Source organism: Canis lupus, chromosome 4, assembly GCF_048164855.1.
Source record: "Canis lupus baileyi chromosome 4, mCanLup2.hap1, whole genome shotgun sequence".
NCBI classification, from domain to species: domain Eukaryota; kingdom Metazoa; phylum Chordata; class Mammalia; order Carnivora; family Canidae; genus Canis; species Canis lupus.
The window spans coordinates 57,442,851-57,460,076 of record NC_132841.1 but is presented as its reverse complement, the minus strand read 5'-3'; the positions used below and the strand labels follow the sequence as shown (position 1 = coordinate 57,460,076).

Genomic DNA, 17,226 nt, shown 5'->3' with positions numbered 1-17,226 from the left:
AGCCACAATATAGTGAACAGATAGAATTTGATTGAGCTAGTGTGATTACAAAGATTGGGGGCATTAGTTGGAGTCAGAGCTTCCCATCCTATTTGACCTTTTTCTTCTCTTCCCACTCTACAGTGGCTCAGAACACCCATAGAACACCTGGTCTCTGAGTGCCATGGTATGACAAAGAAGAATGTACCAAAACTCAGAATGGCATAGCCACTGTCACTGTTACATAAGTGAGTTAGCTGTAAAACAAGTGACCTCATCATTCCAGCCCACAATACACTTTGAAGGCAACTTCTATTATTGAAAGCTAGAAAGTTTAGAAGCATAAAACTTTTTTTTAAAGATTTTATTTGTTTATTCATGAGACACACACACACAGAGAGAGAGAGAGAGAGAGAGAGAGGGAGGCAGAGAGAGAGAGAGAGAGGGAGGCATAGACACAGGCAGAGGGAGAAGCAGGCTCCATGCAGGGAACCTGACGTGGGATCGATCCCAGGTCTCCAGGATCATGCCCTGGGCTGAAGGTGGCTCTAAATTGTTCAGCCACCAGGGCTGCTCTAGAAGCAGAAAACTTAGGATTTTAGAAGGTATTTTCTCTTATGCTATAAATCTGAGTCTGACAGCAGACACTGATTTGAAAATATACATGCGGTTCAAGCCAACCTTAGGAAATTTATTTCTACACAGAAACTAGCATGGAGGGAAACTGGCTATCACTTTGAAGCAGTTGATCCTGCAAATAAGTCCACTGAGGAAGCAATTTACATCTGTCAACCCCCTTCCTTCTCAGAGCAGAAAATGGCCTCTCCACTCACTAAGGTGGCAAGAAGAGCCAGGTTTTGGAATGAATTAGATTATCTGCTGAAATGTGTCTTACATTTTGACTCTTTCATCCTTACTATGTAGAAAGGATTTCAATTCCATTATATCTAACTTACTAACGGAGTGGATTGTTGACCCTTCCCCCAGAAGCAGTCCCTTTTCAGAGGTCAGTATCACACAGCCCAGAAACTATAAAAGCAGCCAGCAGACCACAATGAGGTCCTTCCTTGCTACTTGGGTTTCCCATTGATTGTTCTTTCCTCTGCTCCACCTAACACCTGTCCCTGCCACCTGTTCTTGATGCCAGGCTGACACCACCATCTCACCAATGACCCATAAGCTGCTCCTGAGAGATGCTCAGAAAAATCATATATGCAGCTGCTCAGTCTTGCAAGAGAGAAAACCTGATTAGATTTCCACGCCTTCCAAATACAATACTGCAGGCCGTCTGCCAAGCAAATCACTGGGCACTTTTAATCAGTCATTTCATGGAGAAGTTCCTGGGACCCTGGGCAGTGGAAACGCTTATAAAGAAGGAATAGGAAACGCTTATGGAGAAGCCGCCAAGGCTGTGTGGGCGTAGGCTTAGTCAGGTGTGTGGTGGAGGACAAAGCAATACAATTTCAGAGTACTTCACAGTTTACAAAGCACATTCATGGGCATTATTTCACTGGAAGTTCTAAAAAAAATCTCTGAGGTAAGACTTAAAGGAGATATTCTTACATACATTTTCCAGTTCTTAAAAATTATATTCACACTTAGTGGCTAACTCAATTCTATATAGTAATTGACAAGGTTGAGACTCAAAGCAGGGATTTTATGATTCCAAATCCCATGTTGTTTGCATTTTCCTGCACAATGCCAACACTCACTGCTAACATACAGTGAAGTATTGTATGCCAGGTGCTCTGACAGTACTTTTCCTGCCTTATCATCATAGACCTCCTCTGAGCTGGGTACCTACATGTCCCTGTTTAGCACAGTGAAGTTCAGAGAGATTGTATTTTAAACTATGATATTAACCTTTCCTTACCTGTACAACTAAAACTTCAGGGAAATTAGCTTGATTCATACATGCGATTTCTCATTTTTACACCTAAACATTACATAATTGTGTGAGGGTCTCACAAACCTCACTCTATGCAGCCCCTGGAAACAGCTCATTAAAAGGCTGCAGAGGTGGTAAATTAGCAGTAAGACAGGAATCTTCCTATATTATTAAAGGACACTGTTCTTATCCCTTCTTTCACCTCCTCATCTCCTACAACCTACAAGGTCACTAACATTGAGGGGCAATTATAACCTTAGGAAAAAAGAAGGTAAGAATTATTGTACTTTGTGTGTCCCTTTAATCTGATGCAGAGTTGAATCCTTTTATTGTGTCTACTTCTTGAGAAGTTCCTTCTGTTCTAATATGGTGAAGTGTAAGGTGAAAGGAGTCTAAGTAGGAAGGGGAAGAGGATAAGGGGAAATGTTTAGTAAATGTTCAGTGTTCCTAAAGTGATTTCTGTCATCATTTTGAGTATTTGTGATGCTGGGGCAAGCATCTAGCATTTACAGTTATAATTGTAGTGGCTTGAACTGAGCAGACCATGATAACTGGTGCCCTCAGTCTAACCCTGTTTCTTTTCATTCTAGAAAGTAGAGCAGAAAGGACATTGGAGAAAGGATTGTCATTATTTATAACTGTTTTGTAAGGACACATTTCTGTAAAGGAGGTTCAAGTATACATTTGGGGATGAGGCTTCCCTGCCTTTAGATGCCATTACTTTACTCTCCTCATACCTATTCTAAGACTTGTGCCTCTTTGAAGGTCTTCTAAGGCCAAGGAAGCCTTCTGTAACTCTTCTACCTCTTCAGAACACTAATAGCATTTATTGTCAGAACTCAACAAACAAATACTGGATATATTCACTTTTATTCTTCTCTAATTACGTAGTCTTGTAGTCTCAACCTCAGAATCCTTGAGGGCAATCAGTACATTGTCATCATCTTATGTCATCTCTCACTTCTTGGGGCTTGGACACATAGTGATAAATGAACCTTGATAAATTCCTATTAGTTGTGATACACATGTAAAACTTTATCACACAGTCATAGAGCTCTTAGGTACCCAAGCACACAACCTATGCACCAAAGTTCAAATTTTGGTGAATAACTATTGATGAGGAAAGAGTTGCAAGCTCACTCTTAATGTTTAACCTTCTATTCTAAAGCTAATGTTTTCAAAATTAATTTTTTTTCTAAACCACTGACTTCAGAACATGTGTACCTTTCAGTGATATTTGTGGATCATATTTTGTTTTCTATATTTATCAGGGAGCCTGCCTGAGCAAATATTATGTCCTAGTCCAAATAGCTCCAATTAAAGTAGAAACCTTTAGTTAAACAAACTGGAAAATAAGCTCAAAGCACATATCTTTGGATGTTAAATCAACCAAAAACAATATATTGTGGATTAATTTGTGTCTACCAGTGGAGGAAAGGATTACTGCTAGATTTAACAAGTTTTTTAAATTTCTCAACTTCAGAGACCATTTAGGGAATAGGACAGTACATGAAACTGGTTTTTAAAAAATAGCACAAGCAAGAATATGCAAAGGCTAAATGCTAATTTGTTATTGTCATTCAGAATAAAATCTTGGGTCCATAGCATGGAAAAATCTGTAAGAGCTTGGGAGTGAGCTAGTCCAGTCTCCTTATGTAACTAACAGGGAGAAGCTAAACCTTGGAAATGTGAAATGACTCACTCAGAGTCACACAGCTATGTGGTCAGGAGACTTGGTTCTAGTCTCAATTTTATTTTCAATGAAATATAAACACTTTAAGAAATACAAAGATAACAGATGTTAATACAAGGTGGAATAGTCTAGAAAAAATTACATAATTCTTTACCTATATTCATTTACTGTGTTACTTCAAGGTAGGGGAAAATATTGGTCTTTTTAATTTTGGAAATTCTACTGTTCAGAATATTAAAACACTATAGTAAATTGTCTGAGCACTAAAAGCCTGAGAAGGCCTCATTTTTATTCATCAGATGTAAATGCAATGATTTGACTATGGTTGTCATTAACTGGCTAATAACTATTTATGACCTCAGGATGCAGTTTCTGCCAGTTAATGGGCTACATAGTAAAGCTATGATTTTATTTCAGCCGTTATGGCTCTTGGTCTCAGTTGCTTGTATTAAGGCATGAGCAGGTTCTGCTGATTATCTACATAATAAGAGATCATGTTCCAAGGGCCTTCAGAAAAAAAACTCTCATCAAACAAAATTGGAGTTGTGCCTCAGAAGGAAGCCTTGCAGAAAAACATGTTGATTGCCCCAAATAACCCTTAGGAATCACACTTACAGGAAATTGATCATACATTTTCTCAGTTGCATTTTCAAGCAATTGTGAATCACTAAGTGCTGGCGGATTGTATCTGCTGACACTTCTCAAACAAAATTTTTCCAAGCTGCTTCCACTTAGCCTTAAAAATGGCAGCCACTCTTGTAGGCATAGTTTTACAGAACGTGAAGAGTCCATTCTCTCTGAGCCGGCTCAGAATGCGGGAGCTATTAGTGGTTGGCCAGGTGGGGTAAAATAAGAGTAAGGTCTGGCAATGCCTATATCTGTTTTCCTGACCATCCTTCAAGACAACGTCCATATCCTCCTCTCCTATTTTCCCCCCTTAAGAATCTATTCTTTTCACGATTTTATTCCTTTATTCGCCTTGTATTGAATGACCATACACAATGTGTCTCTTGTAGAGAAAAGGTGAAAGAAGTTTAAGATATGTTCCTTGTTCACTCTGATGGCTGCTTTTTACCTCCACCATATTGCTTGTTGAAGTTACCATTTTCTTTTGCCTGGATTATTGCTAAAGCCATACTCCTAACTGACATCCCCTTGTCTATTTTTGTTGAAACATCAGTCACACTCTATCATTTATTTCCTGAAAAAACCTCAGTGGCTTTGTATTACAAAGTACAAGCCAAAGTCTTCACCATGGCCTATACAACCTTCTATGACCATATGCCATGTTTGTGTGATACTACATTCTACCACCTGTCCTCTCCCTGTACTCTGATCTGACTCCACTGGGCTGTTGCTGCTCCTCAACCATAAGAGTGACTCCAGCGCTTTAAGGTTTTTGCCCTTGCTGTTCCCTTGGCCTAAAACCTTTTTTCCCTTAGGCACCTCCATGGTGTCTCCTTCATTTAATTTAGGTTTCTTGTCAAATGGACACTTATCATTAAGACTTCCCTGACCAACTCATCTCAAACACACATCTCTGTCTTCTCACTTTGCTTTCTTTCTCAGCATTTAAAACCAGTTTAAAAAAAAATAAATAAAACAAAAAAACCCAACAATTCAATTGGTTTATCTGTCACCTAAAACTAGGTGAGTTTGATGATAGAAGGAGATTTACTTGGTTCCCTAGTATATACATAAAGCCTAGAGCTGCACCTGGCACAAGTTGACTATTAATACATCGGCTGAACTAGAAAACTTAAATGCTTCAATGATTAAAAATTCATGCATGCATGAATGAATGGAGTACTCTGACGAGCTTTTCATTTTCTAGTGCATGAAGTCCTTTCTCTCTTCATTCTAGCCTTCAAAGTCATTCTATTAGAAATACTTTCAGATTCAACTAACACAATCAATAGTTTAAATATTAACAATACTCAATTAGGTCATACAACTAGAAGCCTGGAAGAAAGCAGTTTTGATCCAGTAGGTGCTAAGAGGTGTATCAAAGATAGAACTTCTATCTTTATCTTCACTACCCTTACCATGTGGGCTTATAGCCTCATGGCCATAAGATAGTACAATCAGGCAGTATATATATATATCCGAGGCATGGAACGTAGAAGTGATAGTGACATCAAACCTATTTTTGAAGAAAACAACATTCCCAGATGTCTTTTCCTAGAAGATTTTTCATTACAACTGTTCCATTTATCCATTTTGTAAGTCAGGGAAGTTTTTCATTTTCTAGCCTCTGGGGTGGAAGTGGGCTAAGGAGAAGTGGGTTGTGAATGAGTTTAAGTATAGCCAACCTCCACTTTCATCTAATGCCTTCCATGGTGTAACCCTCATCTTGATTTCCTACCACTGTACCATCCCTGTTGCAGCCCAACTCAGCTATTCAGTTTGCCAAACATTTCTGCACCCTACTTATTTTTAAATATACATGTTTAGAACTGTTTTAGATTTATGGAAAAATTGAAAGGATAGTACAGGTAGTTCCCTTATACTCCATAGTTTCCCTATTAATATATTACATCAATATGGTACATTTATTACAACCAATGGACCCATACTGATACATTATCATTAATAAGATTTCTTTACTTTTTACCTAATTAATTTTTCAATCCAGGAACATGTTCAGTTTACTCTATTACACTTAGGTGTCCTATTTCCTTAGTCTTCTTTTGGTTGTGACAGTTTCTCAGACTTTCCTTGTTTTTAATAACCTTGACAGTTTTAAGGAGTACTGGTTAGGTTTTGTAGAATATCCCTCTTGATTTTGACTGATGTTTTTCTCAAAGTGCTACTTGCATCATATATCAAATGTACATAGTGACAATATGAGATGTTTTTCCAATCTTTCTACCATAGAGTTCTGTCTTTTTAGCCTTTGCATACTATGTTCTTCAGTAAGAAGTCAATATGTACTTCCCCTCCCTGAGGATAGACTATCTACATTACTATGCTCAAAAAAATTCCTTTAAAAATATTACTGCTTATTAACAATACAGCAGATCACCCAAGAGCTCTGATATAGATGCACAATTAAGTTAATGTTTTCATGCCTGATACTACAATAATCATTCTGTAGCCCATGGATGAAGGAGTCGTTTTGACTTTTAAGTCTTATTATTTAAGAAATACATTTCATAAGGCTATTGCTGCCAAAGATATTGATTCTTCTGATGAATCTGGACAAAGTCAATCTTTCAGGAAAAGATTCACCATTTAACTGTCATTAAGAACATTCTTGATACATGGGAAGAGATAAAAATATCAACATTTAATAAGAGTTTAAGACTCCTTTGGTTGGTTGATTCCAGTCTTCATGGATGACTCTGAGGGTTCAAGACTTCAGTGGAGGAAGTAATTGCACAAGTAGTGGAAAAAGTGAAAGAACTAGAAATGTAGCCCTAAAATATGACTAAATTGCTGCAATCTCATGATAAAATTTTAATGGATGCCTCTTACGGATGAGCAGAGTAACTGGTTTCTTGAGACAGAAACTACTCCTGGCAAAGATGATGTGAAGATTGTTGAAATGACAACAAAGGACTTAGAATATTACATAAACTAGACTTCCAGGAAAGATGGCAGAGTAGGAGGACCCTAGGCTCACCTTTTCCTATGGATACAATCAGATAACAGTCACATCAGTGTAAGTAACCCAGAAAATGATTGAAGACTGTCAGAATAAACTCCACAACCAAATACAGAGAAGAGGCTGCATCAAAGGGGATAGGAAGAGTAGAAATGTGCTCAGGAGCTAAGTGGACTCACAGAACTGCCTGTGGGAGGGAAAGACACTGTAGGCAATGAGAGGAGAGAGAAACAGATCCCCACACTGGGGAGCCTGCACTCAGAAGATGAATTCCCACAATATTTGGCTTTGAAAACCAGAGGGGTTGAAATTCATGAGTTCTTACAACCACCAGGACTTAAAACCTAGAATTAACAAAAAAAAATCAATAGGCTTAGTTCTGGAAGAGCCAGTGGGCAAGAAGAAACTGAGTCCCTGCCTTTAAAGAGACAGCATAACAAACAGCCCATGGACATACAGCATAGAAGCAGCAGTTTGAAAGGCTCCTGGAGCATACCAGAGAGAGTTATCCGCTAGTGTCAGACCACTGTCCTAGAGGGACTGACGCTGCTTGGTAACTACTCCAGGAACATAGGAAGTGGCAGGTGCCATTTCCCTCTGCAAACCACCAGCAAAAACACATAGCCACTTATAAGATTTGCTACCTCAATTGCAAGCACTCCCACTCCACCCCCACATTCTGTGCTTCTACCAATTCACCCCTCCAGACAGCCCAATTCAGGCCAGGTGTTATAGAGCCTCTCCTGCAGAAGACCTGTGACCCTCAAAGCTGCTAACATCACCACCTTGCTAAACTTCTCCCCCTGTCCTGCACTATGCTTTGGTGAGTCCATATAGGGTGGTGCCACAGGCCTGGCAGTGTGGAAGTAGCCCCTATATTGGCCAGCATCATTCCAAAATGACTACTGCCCTAGGGAGAAGGAAAGATAATCACTCACACTAGTCAGATGGAGGCCCTAACAGTAGACTAGAGGCAGATAACTGGTCTGACTGCAGGCCCTACTAGCCAAGGAAAGCTTCTTAGAGGATAGCACAGAGAATGTGCCTTACAGTTTGTTGCTACTGCATCTCTGGCAAACTCCTGGTCTGATTTGATTCAAGCCCATGGCATTGCCAGACTGCCCCACTAACACCACAGTGAACAAACATTGCCCACAATAGGCAAAAAAAGACTCTGCATAAACTGACCTAAAGGGAAAAGGCAGCTTAGCCACAATAGCAGGACACATGCATCACAAATATTCTCTTGGTATATCACATATGGGTGATACCTCTGAAGTGCCAGGTTCTGATAAATAGGGAAGACTGCATGGCAGGGCAGGAGACACAGGTGATGTAGCTGACCTTCCTAATACACAGAAACAAACACAGAGTTAGACAAAATTAATAGGTAAGAAGTGTGTCCCAAATGAAAGAACAGGACAAAATCATAGCAAGAGACCTAAGCAAAACAGAGATAAGTAAGGTGCATGCTAGAGGATTTAAAGTAATGATCATAAAGATACTCACTGGACTTGAGAAGAATGGAAGACTTCAGTGAGACAATTAACACAGAGATAAAGAAAAAAGTATAAATGAGAGATGAGGAACACAATAAATGAAATTAAAAATATACTACATAGAATAAATAGTAGACTAGATGAAATAGAAGAAAGAATCAATGACCTAGGGAACAGAGTCACGGAAAGTAATTAAACTAAGCAGGTGAGAGAAAATTATATAAAATGAAAATAGACTTAGAGAACTCAGCAACACCATCAAACATAATAACCTTCACATTATGGGGCTCTCAGAAGAAGACAAAGAAAAGGAGGCAGAAAACTTATTTAAAGAAATAACAGTTCTATCCATGTTGAAGCACTGGGTGTTATACTATATGTTGGCAAATTGAACTCCAATAAAAAAAAATACACACACACACACACACACACACACACACACACACAAACAGCTGAAAAATTCCAAAATCTGGGGAAGGAAACAGAAATCCAGATCCAAGAAGCACAGATCCCCCAACAAAATCAACCCAAAGAGGTCCACAACAAGATACATAGTAATTGTAATGGCAAAATGTAGTGTAAAGAAAGAATTTTTAAGGGAGCAAGAAAAAGAAAACAACTACATACAAGGGAAACCTTATAAGACTATCAGCAGATTTTCTGTAGAAGCTTTACAAGCCAGAAGAAAGTGGCATGATATAGTCAAAGTGCTAGAAGGAATAAATCTGAAGTCAAGAATACTCTATCCAGCAAGTCTATCATTCAGAATAGAAAGAGAGATAAGTCTCCCAGACAAATAAATGTTAAGAAAATTCATGACCACTAAACCAACCCTATAAGGAATGTTAAAAGGGACTCTTTTTGTGGGAAGGGAAGACTATAAATAAAAGTAAGGAAAGTAGGAAGCACAAAAACAGTTCTAAATATGTGTATCTGTAAAAATCAGTCAGGGGATTCACAAAACAGAAGCATATAAAGTATGACATCATATACCTAAGACATGGAAGGGAGAGGAGCAAAAAATGGGTTCAAACTTAAACAACCATCAACTTAATATAGACTGATACATGCAGAAGATGTTATATACAAACCATATACCACCATATACGGTTACCACCGCAAATAAAAAATCAGTAATAGATATGCAAAGAATAAAGATAAAGGAATCCAAATACATCACTAAAGAAAGCCAACTGATTGTGAGAGAAGAGAGCAAGAAAGGAAAGGAATGGAGAAAAACTACAAAAACAATCACAAAACAAGTAATAAAATGGCCAAAATACACACCTATCAATAATTGCTTAGAATGTAAATGTACTAAATGTTTTAATCAAAAGACACAGGATGATGAAGTGGATAAAAAAAACCAAGACCCATCTATATGTTGCCTACAAAAGACTCATTTCAGACCCAAAGACACATGCAGGTTGAATGTGACGAGATGGAAAAGCATTTATCATGCGAGTAGATGTCAAAAGAAAGCTTGGTAGCATACTTTATATCAGACAACATACTTTATATTATTAGTTTTTAGATTTTATTTAAATTCAAGTTAGCTAACATATAGTATATTATTAGTTTTCAGGGGTAGAATTTAGTGATTCATCGATTGCATGTAACACCCAGTGCTCACTATATCAAGTGCTCTCCTTAATGCCCATCACCCAGTTACCCATTCCCCCACTGCCCCCTCTAGCAAACCCTTAGTTTGTTCCCTATATTATGATCTGCTTCCCTGTTTTTATCTTGATTTTATTTTTCCCTCCCTTCCTCTATATTCATCAATTTTGTTTCTTAAATTCCACATTTGAATGAAATCATATGGTATTTGTCTTTCCATGACTGACTTATTTTGCTTAGCATAATACCTTCTAGTTCCATCCACATCATTGCAAGTGGCAAGATTTCTTTTTTTTGATGGCCGAGTAATATTCCATTGTGTGTGTGTATCACATCTTCTTTATCCATTCATCAGTTGAGGGACATCTGGGCTCTTTCCATATTTTGGCTGTTGTAGACATTGCTGCTATAAATATTGGGATGCAGGTACCCCTTGTAATCACTATTTTTATATCCTTTGGATAAATACTTGTAGTACCACTTTGGAAAGTAGTACAGAGATTCCTCAAAAAGTTAAAAATAGAGCTACCCTACAACTCAGCAACTGGGCAACATAGACTTTAAGACAAAGACTGCAACAAGAGCAAAGAAGGGTACTATATAATAATAAAGGTGACAATCCAATAAGAGATACAAAAATTATAAATAGTTATGGGAGCACCCAAATACTTAACAAAAATAAAGGAAGTAATCAATAGTAATATACTAATATTTTGGGACTTTGACACCCCACTTACATAAATGGACATATCATCTAAACAGAACATCAACAAGTAAACAGTGTCTTTGAATGACACTTTGGACCAGATAGAATTAACATATATTCAGAACGTTCCACTCTAAAACAGAAGAATACACATTCTTTTCACGTGCACACAGAACATTCTCCAGAGTAGATCACATTTTAGGCCACAAAACAAGTCTCAACAAATTAAAAATGATTGAAGTCATACCACAGATCTTTTCTGACCACAACACTATAAAACTAGAAATTAATCACATGAAAAAATCTGGAAAGAGCACAAACACATGGAAGTTAAATAACATGCTATGAAACAATAAATGGGTTAACTGAGAAATCAAAGAGGAAATAAAAAAAATACATGGAGACAAATGAAAAGACAAATGAAAATGAAAACAGTGAACTAAAATTTTGGAGCTACAACACAAGCTGTTCTAAGAGGGGAGTTTATAGCAATACAGGCCTATGTCAAGAAATAAGAAAAAAATCTCAATAAATAACCTAACCTTACACAAAAAGGAACAAGAAAGGAACTAGAAATGAAGACAAACAAAACCCAAAAGCAAGAGAAGGAAGGAAATAATATTAGAACATAAATAAATGAAATAGAAACTAAAAAATAAAATAGAACAGATTGATAAATCTTTAGACAGACCCATCCAAAAAAGAAAAAGAGGGCTCAAATAAAATCAGAAATGAACAGGATTTGGTGAACCAGGTTGGTGCAGTCACTTGAGCATCGGACTCGATTTTGGCTGGGGTCGTGATCTCAGGGTCATGAGATTGAGCCCTGCATCAGGCTCTAGGCTCAGGCAAAGTCTGCTGAAGATTCTCTCCTCCTCTCCCTCTGCCCCTCCCACTGTGCTATCTTTCTCTAAAATAAATAAACTTTCTCAAAAGAGGAGAAATAACAACTGACACCACAGAAATATAGGCAATCACAAGATAAATTTATGAAAAATTATATGCCAACAAATTGAACATAATGGATAAATTTCTAGAAAAATGAATAAATTTCTAGAAATAAATATGTATCAGGAAGAAATAGAAAATTTGAATAGACTTAGTATCAGCAACAAAATTGAATCAATAATCAGAAAACTCCCAACAAACAAAAGTCTAGGACTAGATGGCTTCACAAACGAATTCTACCAAAAATTTAAAGAAGAGTTAATACCTATCCTTCTCAAACTTTTCCAAAAACTGGAAGAGGAAGGAAAACTCCCAAATTTATTCTGTGAGGCCTGTATTGCTTTGATGCTAGTATCTCTGATGAACATAGATGGAAAAATCCTCAACAAAATATTAGCAAGCCAAATCCAACAATACATTAAAAAATTATTCACTATGATCAAGTGCAATTTATTCCTAGGATGCAATGGTAGTTGAGTATTCACAAATCAATGTGATACATCGTATAAAGAAAAGATAAGAACCGTATGATTTCAATAGATGCAGGAAAAGCAGTTGACAAAGTGCAGCATTCATTCATGAAAGACCCTTGACAAAGTATATTTAGAGGGCACATACCACAACATAATAAAGGCCATATATGACAAACCCACAACTGACATCATACTCAGTGGTGAAAAACAAGAGTTTTCTCCCTATGATTATGAACAAGACAAGGATGTCCATAGTTCTCAAAATCCTGGTCATAGCAATCAGATAATAAAAAGGAACACAATGCATCCAAATTAGGAAGAAGTAAAACTTTCACAGTTTACAGATGACATGATACTATTTATAGAAAACCTTAAAGACTCCACCAAAAAACTACTAGAAATGACAAATTCAGTGAGGTTGCAGAATATAAAATCAACATAGAGAAATCAGTTGCATTTCTATATACTAATTATGAAACAACAGAAAGAGAAATTAAGAAAACAATCCCATCTATAACTTCACCAAAAATAATAAAATACTTAGTAATACATTTAGCCAAGGAGGTGAAAGACCTGTACTCTGAAAACTATAAAACATTTAAAGAAACTGAAGATGATACAAACAAATGGACAGATACTCCATGTTCATTGCTTGGAACAAATATTGTTACAGTATCTATATTACTCAAATCAATTTACAGATTTAATCTGTATCAAATCTGTATCAAAATACCAAGGGCATTTCTAGCAGAACTGGAACAAAGAATCCTAACATTTTTATGGAACCACAAAAGACTCAAATGGCTAAAGCAACATTGAAAAAGAAAAAGCTGGAGGTATCACAATTCCAGGTTTCAAGTTACATTACAAAGATATAATAATCAAAACAGTATGGTACTGGCACAAAAATAGACAGATGAATAGGAAGCTCAGAAACAAACCCATAATTATACGGTCAATGTTTGACAAAAGAGGCAAGCATATGCAAAGGAAAAAGTCTCCGCAACAAATGTTGGGGAAACTAGACAGCTGCAAGCAAAATAATGAAATTGGACTACTTTCTTACATCATAATAAAAAACTCAAAATAGATCAAAGATAAGACCTGAAACCATAAAAATCTTAGAAGAGGGCACAGGCACTAATTTCCTTGACATCAGGCACAGCAACTTTTTTCTAGATAGGTCTCCCAAGACAAGGGAAATAAAAGCAAAAATACACTACTGGAACTACATCAAAATAAACAGCTTCTGCACAGTGAAGGAATCAAAACTAAAAGGCAACCTATGAAATGAGGGAAGATAATTACAAATGACATATCCAAAAAAGGGTTAATAAATAAGTATACAAAATTGTTATAGGGCAGCCAGGGTGGCTCAGCAGTTTAGCACTGCCTCAGCCCAGGGCCTGATCCTAGAGACCCGGGATCGAGTCCCACTTCAGGCTCCCTGCATGGATCCTGCTTCTCCCTCTGCCTGTGTCTCTGCCTCTCTCTCTCTCTCTCTCTCTGTCTCTAATGAATAAATAAATAAAATCTAACAAAGCAAAACAAAACCACAAAATTGTTATAGTATTCTACACCCCAAAAACAAATAATCCAATTAAAAAATGGACAAAAGACATCCAGATGGCCAACACATACATAAAAAGATGCTCAACACCACACATCATCAGGGAAATGCAAACCAAAACCATAAGATACCACCTCATACCTGTCAGAAACACTAACATAAAAAACACAAGAAACAACAGGTGTTGGTGAGGATGTGGCAAAAGGGGAATCCTCTTGCATTGTTGATGGGAATGTAAACTGGTACAGCCACCTGGAAAACAGTACAGAGGTTCCTCAAAAATTAAAAATAGAACTACTTTATGATCCAGTAATTGCACCACTGGGTATTTACCCCAAAAATACAAAAATACTAACTCAAAAGGATATATGCACCCTTGTGTTTACTGCAGTATTTACTTGTAATAGCCAAACTATGGGAGCATCCAGGTGCCCCCTGATAGATGAATGGATAAAAAGTATCTGGTATGTGTGTATGTGTGTATGGGTTTATATTTATATAAAATATATACACAATGGGATATTAGCTATAAAATGAGTGAAATATTGCCATATGGAACAGACATGGATTGATCTAAAGAGTATAATGCTAAGTCAGAGAAAGACAAATACCATATTATGTCATTCATATGTGGATTTAAGAAACAAAACAATATAAACAAAAGAAAAAAATAGACTCTTAGAGAACAAACTGATGGTTACCAGAGGGGAGGTGGGTGAGGGGATGTGTGAAATAGATGAAGGGAATTACGAGTACATTCATCATGATGTGTACTGAGTAATGTACAGAATTACTGAATCACTGTATTGTACACCTGAAACTAATATACGCTATAGGTTAACTAACTGAAATTAAAATAAAAAATTAAGAATATTATATCACAGTTGATAAAGCAGTGGCAGGGTTCAAGAGGGTTGACTCCAATTTTGAAAGAATTCTTCCTATGGGTAAAATTCTGTTAAACAGCATCACACACTACAGAGAAGTTGGTCCTGAAAAGAAGAGATGACTGATGCAGAAAACTTGATTATTTTCTCATTTTAAGAAATTGCTACAAACACCCCAGCCTTCTGCAACCACCATTCTGTTCAGTTAAGAGCTATCAACATCAAGGCAAGACCCTCCACCAGCAGAAAGATTAGGACTCAATGAAAGCTCTGATGATGGTCAGTATTTTTTAGCAATATAGTATTTTCAATATTTTTAACTAATGCATGTCCATTGTTTCTTTATACAAAATGCTTCTGCACATTTAAAGGCTACAATATAGTATAAATAAAACTTTTATATGCACTGGCAAATCATAAAATTCATGTGACTCACTTTATTGCCTTAGTTGCTGCTGTTGTCTATAACCAGAGCTGTACGATCACTAAGGCATAGCTGTATTTCCTTTTATTTGGGGTTATAATCTACTGCTCTATTTTGTTGGTCAAATTCTTTTTGCTTTGTCAATTGAAAGCTCTTTGAGTTGGCTTCTGTGTCCCTTTGACATATCCTAAAGCAATGTGGTTTTCCAGTTTTTGAACACTTTTTGGCACTAGAAAGTGCTCCAGGTTCATCTTGTGTATTTTTTGCCTCAGTCCTACAATCAACCATTTCTCCAAAGAACCCTATTAATTCTAGTGGAGGGTGAGATCTTGACACAGAGATCTGGGTACTAGATATGCTCTGGGTACTTCGATGTTGTTGCTTCTAGACGTTCTCAGGTGAAGAGCAAGGAAATATATGTGTGTGTACTACGTGTGAGTATACATAGCTCTACAGATAATTCTCTATGTAATGATATGTTTTGTATTAAGCTAAATGTTAGTTCAAACTGATGCCTCCAGCTTTAATCCCTCACCACAAGGACAATTCTAGCCTCCCCACCCCGTGTTTATTTATAAAGTCTCACTACTTCAGTGATAGACCTGCTCCACCATCTGCCTTCCATTCACTTGATCCTTCAATTCCAGTTTACATGTACAACAATATGAGAATTGTTTACCCATAACCCAGGTGAGGCACAACTTGATCAATTAGAATAGTCATTACGTATGGTACCTTTTAGTTTTAGACTCAACTTATTTCCTAATTTAGTTAGGTTAGTGCCTTTTTGCACCACTCTTTAGTGAGGTGGTTTCATGCATTTATAGAAGAGTTAGATTCTCTTGTCAAAGTCTGCTTTTCTTCCTGGGATCTCTAAATGTCCTAGATGATTTACATATGTTAGAGTTCACTCTTTTATGCTGTAAAGTTCAATGGGTTTTGACAGATGCATAATGTCATGTATCCGCAATTACAGTATCACACAGAACATTTTCATTGCTCTAAAAATTTATCCACTTCACCTATTCAACTCTGTCCTCTCTACCTGTAACTTCAGCAACCACTGATCTATCTCCATAGTTCTGTCTTTGCAGAATGTCATGTAATTGGAATCACACAGTAAGTGTCCTTTTCAAATGGTTTCTTTTACTTAGCAATATGCATTTAAGGTCCCCCTTGTCTTTTTGTGGTTTAATAGCTCATCTCTTTTTATCACTAAATACTATTCCATTGTATGAATGTACCATAGTTTATCCATTCACCTATTGAAGGATATTTTGGTTTCTTTCATTTATTGGTAATTATGAATAAAGCTGCTTTATATACTCAATACCTTGGATTGTGACTATATTCAGCTGTGGGGAAAGATTGGCCAACTATTTCTCCAAATGGCTGTACCATTTTGCATTCCCACCAGCAATGAATGAAAGTTTCCATTCTTCTAGGTCTTTATCAGCATTCATATTGACATTTAAAAATTTTAGTCATTCTATAGATGTGTAGTGGTATTTCATTATTGATTTAATCTCTTCACATTTTTATTTCATTCCTCACATTAGAAAAACTTATTCACTTACCAAGTCATATGTCCAAGCCCTTGAAAGCCAATTTCAATGCCATTTACTCCAAAGTACTTCTCAAAACATTCACCTTCTCTACCAAATAAGCCTTTCTTTCTTAAATTTCTAACATCCTTTCTCACTAAAATAGTTTTCTAATATTTGAAAGAGCCCATGAGATCTTCTAAAATAACACATAACCTTCCACATAAGAGTCAATATTTTAAAATTAAAATATTTTGCAATGCTTTAGATGCTTAACAATATATTTTGTATAAATGTCAGTGAATAGAAAGTAATGAAGTCACATTGAGGTGGAGGTATGGGGAAGGCAAGTTGGTTCATTTACCAGTGATGTGATTCATTCCCATAT

The 17,226-nt window shown here is 36.8% G+C and overlaps 1 long non-coding RNA gene across 11 annotated transcripts in view; it reads left to right on the top strand.

The window, feature by feature from the left end:
• The window catches only part of LOC140632431 (uncharacterized), a 150,925-nt gene that overhangs the window by 49,013 nt on the left and 84,686 nt on the right, over nucleotides 1-17,226 (top strand). For all 11 annotated transcript variants that reach the window (XR_012029984.1, XR_012029983.1, XR_012029987.1 and 8 more), the window contains exon 2: nucleotides 15,029-15,149. This is a non-coding gene — a long non-coding RNA (uncharacterized lncRNA). The remainder of the gene's footprint in view (nucleotides 1-15,028; nucleotides 15,150-17,226) is intronic.